The sequence below is a fragment of the Saccoglossus kowalevskii genome, chromosome 9, assembly GCF_978046115.1.
Source record: "Saccoglossus kowalevskii chromosome 9, keSacKowa6.1, whole genome shotgun sequence".
NCBI classification, from domain to species: Eukaryota; Metazoa; Hemichordata; class Enteropneusta; family Harrimaniidae; genus Saccoglossus; species Saccoglossus kowalevskii.
Genome location: NC_140649.1, coordinates 11356088 through 11366936, shown reverse-complemented (window position 1 = coordinate 11366936; position 10849 = coordinate 11356088).

The window sequence follows — 10849 nt, the reverse complement described above, 5'->3', positions numbered from 1 at the left end:
GCATCCCATTTGCAATGAATCCCTTCTCACTACTGTAACAATATTTGGCTTGTCACCTCTAACTCATCTCACAGAATTAATATTCACTCACAGTAAAAGCGGAGGTACTGGTATACTAATCACACTGGCAAATAAGAAAAAAATTACAATAAATTATTTGAGTCACATATTTCACTCCATACCTTGAAATTGCACTTCTGTGATGAACTGAATGTGTGTCACACGCAACGTAATATTACCGTAATTGGTATAGTACAGGTGTGATGGTTCAAATACCAAAATGGCAACAGTAACAAAAAGACTTCCCTGGTGGCGATGATAAAATACGAACACGGAGCCAACAGATGAGGTTTCAACTGGAACTGGTATTATTATACTCTGCAAACATCAAGTACAATAACTCGGTAAAACTCCACTACTCCAATAACCAGATACTTAAACTCCAATACAATTCAACGAGATCTCCGATCTGATCTCAGTGCTGAACAACTCCCCTATATATACCCACACTGTCTATAAATAGACCATTACATCAGCATACATAATGAGTCTGGAATTTACTACAAATTTCTAGAATGTTCCATTACCTTCTATTGCCTCCTACAGTGTCCTATTACTTATTCAACCAGCTTCTAAAAATTCCACCCAGACACAGTACGGTTCAAGAACATTCTCAGTCACACGGAAGTGGTAAACAAGTCATATGCGACAATGTGCCATTATATAACATAGTGCAGTCTATCTATTTATTTAGTCACAGTCCAGTATAGCATGTACCTGTGAAAATTTACATGTTACCCAACAATGACTGTTACGCGCCCTGCCCTTAACCAAACTTATGATTACACAACTAGTGAATTTTTAGTCCCTGTTCGGATGTAGTCCAAAAACACACATACATTATGTGCATGCTGTCTTTAGCTTTATTAATAATCAACACAGGTTGACTGGTGTGTTTCTTATAAACCTCTTTATATTTAAAACACGTTGAATGTAATATTGTATTTATAACTTTATTTACAATCTCTTACAATACTCATCAGATGTTCATTGCATGCTGCTTTATTTCTTTTTGATTCCAAGCGGAACTTTAGTCCATTAGTTTAGTCTGTAGTTTTCAGATATGCATGTTACAAGCGTTTTCATAGTCAATATGTTTACATTTGCATATAATTTGCATAAATTTGCATGTTCCTTGTGAAAATACTGGTTTCTTAGTAGTGTTTTAGTAATATTAATCATGCAGAATATCTAAACCAACAAGTTTTCCGATTATAATGAATACAAAAGAAAAATCAGATTTCAACATTTGAAGGCATACATTTCGACATTTTGTTTTAAATCGGTGATCAACAGTGAACCAACAACACCAGGGATAAAGGTTGTTTCCAACAGCCTCGGATGACAGCTACAACTGTTTCGCTTTGATATAAGTTGCCGTGATAATCATTTACTGCAGGTAACACCTGACTACTACTACCATATTCTAACGTTGTTACTCCCTTGTATTGACAGCGTGTTTTATGTCAACGGGTAGGGGTTCTTTGGAATGAGAATATATCACCAAGTGGGACTTGTGCCATGCAAAGGAACTTATGAGAAACAACCCTTTTTTATTAATACCGGGTAAATCAAGAATAAGATTTAATACATGGAATCACTCAGGGTCACAGGTCACAGTCTGGCTAAGACACAGTACATTTAAATCGACCCCTTGAAACCTTACAGAGGAGATCCCACAATGTCTTTACTGGGAACATTAAACAATTTACAATCTTCTATTGTCGTATGGAGCAAAAGTTATCTCTATATTCTTTATCCATGCTTTGTGGAGTACAATGCCTTCAGTCTTTCAGGTGTCAGCTTGATCTTAACAATCTTGTGGTTGAGATACCGATAACTGACCGAAGAGTTCTAGTTCGTGTGCCAATTTAGAGCACTGTGGATGAATCCAAGACGAGGTTAAAGCAGTCATAATATTCGGGTCGTCTTTGGGTCACAAGATTTTGATGGTGATGGAGGGTTACATGATGCACACAAAATAAATGAAAAAAAGTCTTCGCCAGGCTTGTTTGTATTTTCATTATAACCAAGCAAAAATATATTAATAATAACCCTCCGTCAAAACAGGAACACGGATGCGTAGCGTTTGTATCTAGGAGTTCCGCTACAGGTTTGATAGAGAACGGTTACTTTATTACTTTACCCTAGATACCGACATTACACATATATCACTTACATATATCTTGTTATTATTTTAAAACATTTTTTGCTGTACTTATCCTATGTAAATTTTTTTACACGGAGGCAATAAAGTTATTATTATTACTTTAAATCACTATTAATGACTACGTTGAGTAATAAATAAAAGTTATCAAATGACGTGGTAGGGAGTCTCACAGTCTATAACTGCACATCCACTCACGCAAAAAAGTATGTTTTATAATTTCTTGTGAATATGGTTTTCAGGAAAGCAGAACTGGATAACATGATGTGATGGCAAAGAGAAAATAACTGCAAGGAAAAAATTAAATTTGGGTTTGAATCAAATCAACATTGATCACCATGATTGTCGCCAAGCATCGAAAGTGAAACATGAATCTGCACTAACTCTGTCAGGTTACTATTCATCAATTGCATAGACATCATAGGCACAAACAATGGCCAATCTGAATTGCATTCAGACGATAAAAACAAAAATGAGGTTCCAAAATCTTTGTTGAATTCGACAAATGTCTCTATTCATTAATTTGACTTCGTTTTGAGTCGTTTAATTATCTCCAAAATATCTTGATGAAATCATGAAGCGAGGGTCTCAAGAAAACAGTGGTTGCGTGACGTCGTGTCGAAAGAATAGACTCAGCGATTTAACAAAAGATTTTTTCCTCCAAGCATATCAAAATATATCGATATAATCGATCGCTTGGGACTAAATTCGTTTCAGTTGTCTTCAAAGACAATTGATAAGAGTAAGCAGTTTACAAACAAGCATTCACTCACAGCCCAATCACTCAACATAGCTGAAATAACTTTAGAATAAAAGTGTATCGGGACAAGATTCTGAATAGTTTCAATAAATCAGTTGATTACAAGATGGTTTTAGTGACTGTGGTTACAACAATAAAACGTTCTGACATGTGAACTTCATGATAGAGACCAAACAGCGCTATTAGATTTTATATTTCCGAGGTCTGAAACGTTTTAACATCTCTGACTTCACGGATCCATATGAAAACCACGTGATACCAAGTTAGGGGTCAATTTTTAACAAAAATTAAAATAAAAAATCATGACGTGAAGAAAAAAACTCAGTGCTTATTTATTTAACTTCCATTGGAGTGAACTTTTGAGAACACGTTCTGTCACTGCCAGCATACATACAATAGAAAGTCAATCAACGTGATGAAATTACAACATCGCCGGATATTAAGGTATGTTCACCATTTTCGGTAACACGCGTCTATATCCTCATGAGAAAAGTCTGTGAATTGTTTTTTGTTTTGTTTTTTATTTGATGGTCGATTAATTACGGACAATGTTCACGCTATCAGCTGCCATACACACATTTAGCTTCAATGCTCTTCTTACCACGGCGATGCTCATTGCATGGGGAGTTATTTATAGGTCAAAATTTTGACCATTCTCACGTTTTTCTCAGATTCACAGTCAATTCGTCCCAATTCACATTCGTCCCAACACATTCGTCCCACAAGTCGATTCGTCCCAATTCACATTCGTCCCACAAGTCGATTCGTATCAATTCACATTCGTTCCATTTCACATTCTTCCCAATTCACATTCGTCCATTTTTTTAATTTTTGGTCAGCGTTACGATCTTGAGCAGGGTCAATTTGTATTTATTAACTAATAACTCCACGTTGCGTGTATGGTGTATTTGTATTTATTAACGTACTTGAAAACAGTCATTCTCACGTAGGTGGAATTGATGCGATGTCTCGTTGTTCAAATTTACGGGATAACATACTCAAAAACAGTCATTCTCATGTACGTGGAATTGATGCGGTATCTCCTTGTTTAAATTTACGTGAGAACATACTCAAAAACAGCCATTCTCACGTACGTGGAATTGATGGATGTATTAAAATTAAATTTACGTGAGAACATACTTAAAAATAGCCATGCTCACGTACGTGGAATTGATGAATGTATCATTGTTTAAATTTACGTGAGAACATACTCAAAAACAGCCATTCTCACGTACGTGGAATTAATGAATGTATCATTGTTTAAATTTACGTGAGAACATACTTAAAAATAGCCATGCTCACGTACGTGGAATTGATGGATGTATCGTAGTTTAATTTACGTGAGAACATACTCAAAAACAGCCATTCTCACGTACGTGGAATTGATGGATGTATTAAAATTAAATTTACGTGAGAACATACTTAAAAATAGCCATGCTCACGTACGTGGAATTGATGAATGTATCATTGTTTAAATTTACGTGAGAACATACTCAAAAACAGCCATTCTCACGTACGTGGAATTAATGAATGTATCATTGTTTAAATTTACGTGAGAACATACTTAAAAATAGCCATGCTCACGTACGTGGAATTGATGGATGTATCGTAATTTAATTTACGTGAGAACATACTTAAAAATAGCCATGCTCACGTACGTGGAATTGATGGATGTATCGTTGTTTAATTTACGTGAGAACATACTTAAAAATAGCCATGCTCACGTACGTGGAATTGATGGATGTATCGTAGTTTAATTTACGTGAGAACATACTTAAAAATAGCCATGCTCTCGTACGTGGAATTGATGGATGTATCGTAGTTTAATTTACGTGAGAACATACTTAAAAATATCCATGCTCACGTACGTGGAATTGATACGATGTCGTGTTGTTTAAATTTACGTGAGAACATACTCAAAAATAGCCATGTTCACGTTCGTGGAATTGGTGCGATGTGTCGTTGTTTAAATTTACGTGAGAACATACTTAAAAATATCCATGCTCACGTACGTGGAATTGATGGATGTATCGTAGTTTAATTTACGTGAGAACATACTTAAAAATAGCCATGCTCTCGTACGTGGAATTGATGGATGTATCGTAGTTTAATTTACGTGAGAACATACTTAAAAATATCCATGCTCACGTACGTGGAATTGATACGATGTCGTGTTGTTTAAATTTACGTGAGAACATACTCAAAAATAGCCATGTTCACGTTCGTAGAATTGGTGCGATGTGTCGTTGTTTAAATTTACGTGAGAACATACTTAAAAATATCCATGCTCACGTACGTGGAATTGATGGATGTATCGTTGTTCAAATTTACGTGAGAACATACTTAAAATATCCATGCTCACGTACGTGGAATTGATGGATGTATCGTTGTTCAAATTTACGTGAGAACATACTTAAAAATATCCATGCTCACGTACGTGGAATTGATGGATGTATCGTTGTTTAAATTTACGTGAGAACATACTTGAAAATAGCCATGCTCACGTACGTGGAATCGATGCGATAGCTCTTTGTTCAAATTTACGTGAGAACATACTTAAAAATAGCCATGCTCACGTACGTGGAATTGATGGATGTATCGTTGTTTAAATTCACGTGAGAACATACTTAAAAATATCCATGCTCACGTACGTGGAATTGATGGATGTATCGTTGTTTAAATTTTCGTGAGAACATACTTAAAATAGCCATTCTCACGTAGTGCAATTGATGGATGTCGTGTTGTTTAAATTTACGTGAGAACATACTTAAAGATAGCTATGCTCACGTACGTAGAATTGATGCGGTATCTCGTTGTTTAAATTTACGTGAGAACATACTCAAAAACAGCCATGCTCACGTACGTGGAATTGATGCGATATCTCTTTGTTTAAATTTACGTGAGAACATACATAAAAATAGCCATGCTCACGTACGTGGAATTGATGCGATATCTCTTTGTTCAAATTTACGTGAGAACATACTTAAAAATAGCCATGCTCACGTACGTGGAATTGATGCGATATCTCTTTGTTCAAATTTACGTGAGAACATACTTAAAAATAGCCATGCTCACGTACGTGGAATTGGTGCGATGTATCGTTGTTTAAATTTACGTGAGAACATACTTAAAATATCCATGCTCATGTACGTGGAATTGATGGATGTATCGTTGTTCAAATTTACGTGAGAACATACTTCAAAATATCCATGCTCACGTACGTGGAATTGATGGATGTATCGTTGTTTAAATTCACGTGAGAACATACTTAAAAATATCCATGCTCACGTACGTGGAATTGATGGATGTATCGTTGTTTAAATTCACGTGAGAACATACTTAAAAATATCCATGCTCACGTACGTGGAATTGATGGATGTATCGTTGTTTAAATTCACGTGAGAACATACTTAAAAATATCCATGCTCACGTACGTGGAATTGATGGATGTATCGTTGTTTAAATTCACGTGAGAACATACTTAAAAATATCCATGCTCACGTACGTGGAATTGATGGATGTATCGTTGTTTAAATTTTCGTGAGAACATACTTAAAAATATCCATGCTCACGTACGTGGAATTGATGGATGTATCGTTGTTTAAATTCACGTGAGAACATACTTAAAAATATCCATGCTCACGTACGTGGAATTGATGGATGTATCGTTGTTTAAATTCACGTGAGAACATACTTAAAAATATCCATGCTCACGTACGTGGAATTGATGGATGTATCGTTGTTTAAATTTTCGTGAGAACATACTTAAAATAGCCATTCTCACGTAGTGCAATTGATGGATGTCGTGTTGTTTAAATTTACGTGAGAACATACTTAACAATATCCATGCTCACGTACGTGGAATTGATGGATGTATCGTTGTTTAAATTTTCGTGAGAACATACTTAAAATAGCCATTCTCACGTAGTGCAATTGATGGATGTCGTGTTGTTTAAATTTACGTGAGAACATACTTAAAAATAGCCATGCTCACGTACGTGGAATTGATGGATGTATCATTGTTTAAATTTACGTGAGAACATACTTAAAAATAGCCATTCTCACGTAGTGCAATTGATGGATATCGTGTTGTTTAAATTTACGTGAGAACATACTTAAAGATAGCTATGCTCACGTACGTGGAATTAATGGATGTATCATTGTTTAAATTTACGTGAGAACATACTTAAAAATAGCCATGCTCACGTACGTGGAATTGATGGATGTATCATTGTTTAAATTTACGTGAGAACATACTTAAAAATAGCCATGCTCACGTACGTTAAATTGATGCGATATATCGTAGTTTAATTTACGTGAGAACATACTTAAAAATAGCCATGCTCACGTACGTGGAATTGGTGCGATGTATCGTTGTTTAAATTTACGTGAGAACATACTTAAAAATAGCCATGCTCACGTACGTGGAATTGGTGCGATGTATCGTTGTTTAAATTTTCGTGAGAACATACTTAAAATAGCCATTCTCACGTAGTGCAATTGATGGATGTCGTGTTGTTTAAATTTACGTGAGAACATACTTAAAGATAGCTATGCTCACGTACGTAGAATTGATGCGGTATCTCGTTGTTTAAATTTACGTGAGAACATACTTAAAAATATCCATGCTCACGTACGTGGAATTGATGGATGTATCGTTGTTTAAATTCACGTGATAACATACTTAAAAATATCCATGCTCACGTACGTGGAATTGATGGATGTATCGTTGTTTAAATTCACGTGAGAACATACTTAAAAATATCCATGCTCACGTACGTGGAATTGATGGATGTATCGTTGTTTAAATTCACGTGAGAACATACTTAAAAATATCCATGCTCACGTACGTGGAATTGATGGATGTATCGTTGTTTAAATTTTCGTGAGAACATACTTAAAAATATCCATGCTCACGTACGTGGAATTGATGGATGTATCGTTGTTTAAATTCACGTGAGAACATACTTAAAAATATCCATGCTCACGTACGTGGAATTGATGGATGTATCGTTGTTTAAATTTACGTGAGAACATACTTAAAAATAGCCATTCTCACGTAGTGCAATTGATGGATGTCGTGTTGTTTAAATTTACGTGAGAACATACTTAAAGATAGCTATGCTCACGTACGTGGAATTAATGGATGTATCATTGTTTAAATTTACGTGAGAACATACTTAAAAATAGCCATGCTCACGTACGTGGAATTGATGGATGTATCATTGTTTAAATTTACGTGAGAACATACTTAAAAATAGCCATGCTCACGTACGTTAAATTGATGCGATATATCGTAGTTTAATTTACGTGAGAACATACTTAAAAATAGCCATGCTCTCGTACGTTGAATTGATGGATGTATCGTAGTTTAATTTACGTGAGAACATACTTAAAAATATCCATGCTCACGTACGTGGAATTGATACGATGTCGTGTTGTTTAAATTTACGTGAGAACATACTCAAAAATAGCCATGTTCACGTTCGTGGAATTGGTGCGTTGTGTCGTTGTTTAAATTTACGTGAGAACATACTTAAAAATATCCATGCTCACGTACGTGGAATTGATGGATGTATCGTAGTTTAATTTACGTGAGAACATACTTAAAAATAGCCATGCTCTCGTACGTGGAATTGATGGATGTATCGTAGTTTAATTTACGTGAGAACATACTTAAAAATATCCATGCTCACGTACGTGGAATTGATACGATGTCGTGTTGTTTAAATTTACGTGAGAACATACTCAAAAATAGCCATGTTCACGTTCGTGGAATTGGTGCGATGTGTCGTTGTTTAAATTTACGTGAGAACATACTTAAAAATATCCATGCTCACGTACGTGGAATTGATGGATGTATCGTTGTTCAAATTTACGTGAGAACATACTTAAAATATCCATGCTCACGTACGTGGAATTGATGGATGTATCGTTGTTCAAATTTACGTGAGAACATACTTAAAAATATCCATGCTCACGTACGTGGAATTGATGGATGTATCGTTGTTTAAATTTACGTGAGAACATACTTGAAAATAGCCATGCTCACGTACGTGGAATCGATGCGATAGCTCTTTGTTCAAATTTACGTGAGAACATACTTAAAAATAGCCATGCTCACGTACGTGGAATTGATGGATGTATCGTTGTTTAAATTCACGTGAGAACATACTTAAAAATATCCATGCTCACGTACGTGGAATTGATGGATGTATCGTTGTTTAAATTTTCGTGAGAACATACTTAAAATAGCCATTCTCACGTAGTGCAATTGATGGATGTCGTGTTGTTTAAATTTACGTGAGAACATACTTAAAGATAGCTATGCTCACGTACGTAGAATTGATGCGGTATCTCGTTGTTTAAATTTACGTGAGAACATACTCAAAAACAGCCATGCTCACGTACGTGGAATTGATGCGATATCTCTTTGTTTAAATTTACGTGAGAACATACATAAAAATAGCCATGCTCACGTACGTGGAATTGATGCGATATCTCTTTGTTCAAATTTACGTGAGAACATACTTAAAAATAGCCATGCTCACGTACGTGGAATTGATGCGATATCTCTTTGTTCAAATTTACGTGAGAACATACTTAAAAATAGCCATGCTCACGTACGTGGAATTGGTGCGATGTATCGTTGTTTAAATTTACGTGAGAACATACTTAACATATCCATGCTCACGTACGTGGAATTGATGGATGTATCGTTGTTCAAATTTACGTGAGAACATACTTCAAAATATCCATGCTCACGTACGTGGAATTGATGGATGTATCGTTGTTTAAATTCACGTGAGAACATACTTAAAAATATCCATGCTCACGTACGTGGAATTGATGGATGTATCGTTGTTTAAATTCACGTGAGAACATACTTAAAAATATCCATGCTCACGTACGTGGAATTGATGGATGTATCGTTGTTTAAATTCACGTGAGAACATACTTAAAAATATCCATGCTCACGTACGTGGAATTGATGGATGTATCGTTGTTTAAATTCACGTGAGAACATACTTAAAAATATCCATGCTCACGTACGTGGAATTGATGGATGTATCGTTGTTTAAATTTTCGTGAGAACATACTTAAAAATATCCATGCTCACGTACGTGGAATTGATGGATGTATCGTTGTTTAAATTCACGTGAGAACATACTTAAAAATATCCATGCTCACGTACGTGGAATTGATGGATGTATCGTTGTTTAAATTCACGTGAGAACATACTTAAAAATATCCATGCTCACGTACGTGGAATTGATGGATGTATCGTTGTTTAAATTTTCGTGAGAACATACTTAAAATAGCCATTCTCACGTAGTGCAATTGATGGATGTCGTGTTGTTTAAATTTACGTGAGAACATACTTAACAATATCCATGCTCACGTACGTGGAATTGATGGATGTATCGTTGTTTAAATTTTCGTGAGAACATACTTAAAATAGCCATTCTCACGTAGTGCAATTGATGGATGTCGTGTTGTTTAAATTTACGTGAGAACATACTTAAAAATAGCCATGCTCACGTACGTGGAATTGATGGATGTATCATTGTTTAAATTTACGTGAGAACATACTTAAAAATAGCCATGCTCACGTACGTGGAATTGATGGATGTATCATTGTTTAAATTTACGTGAGAACATACTTAAAAATAGCCATGCTCACGTACGTTAAATTGATGCGATATATCGTAGTTTAATTTACGTGAGAACATACTTAAAAATAGCCATGCTCACGTACGTGGAATTGGTGCGATGTATCGTTGTTTAAATTTACGTGAGAACATACTTAAAAATAGCCATGCTCACGTACGTGGAATTGGTGCGATGTATCGTTGTTTAAA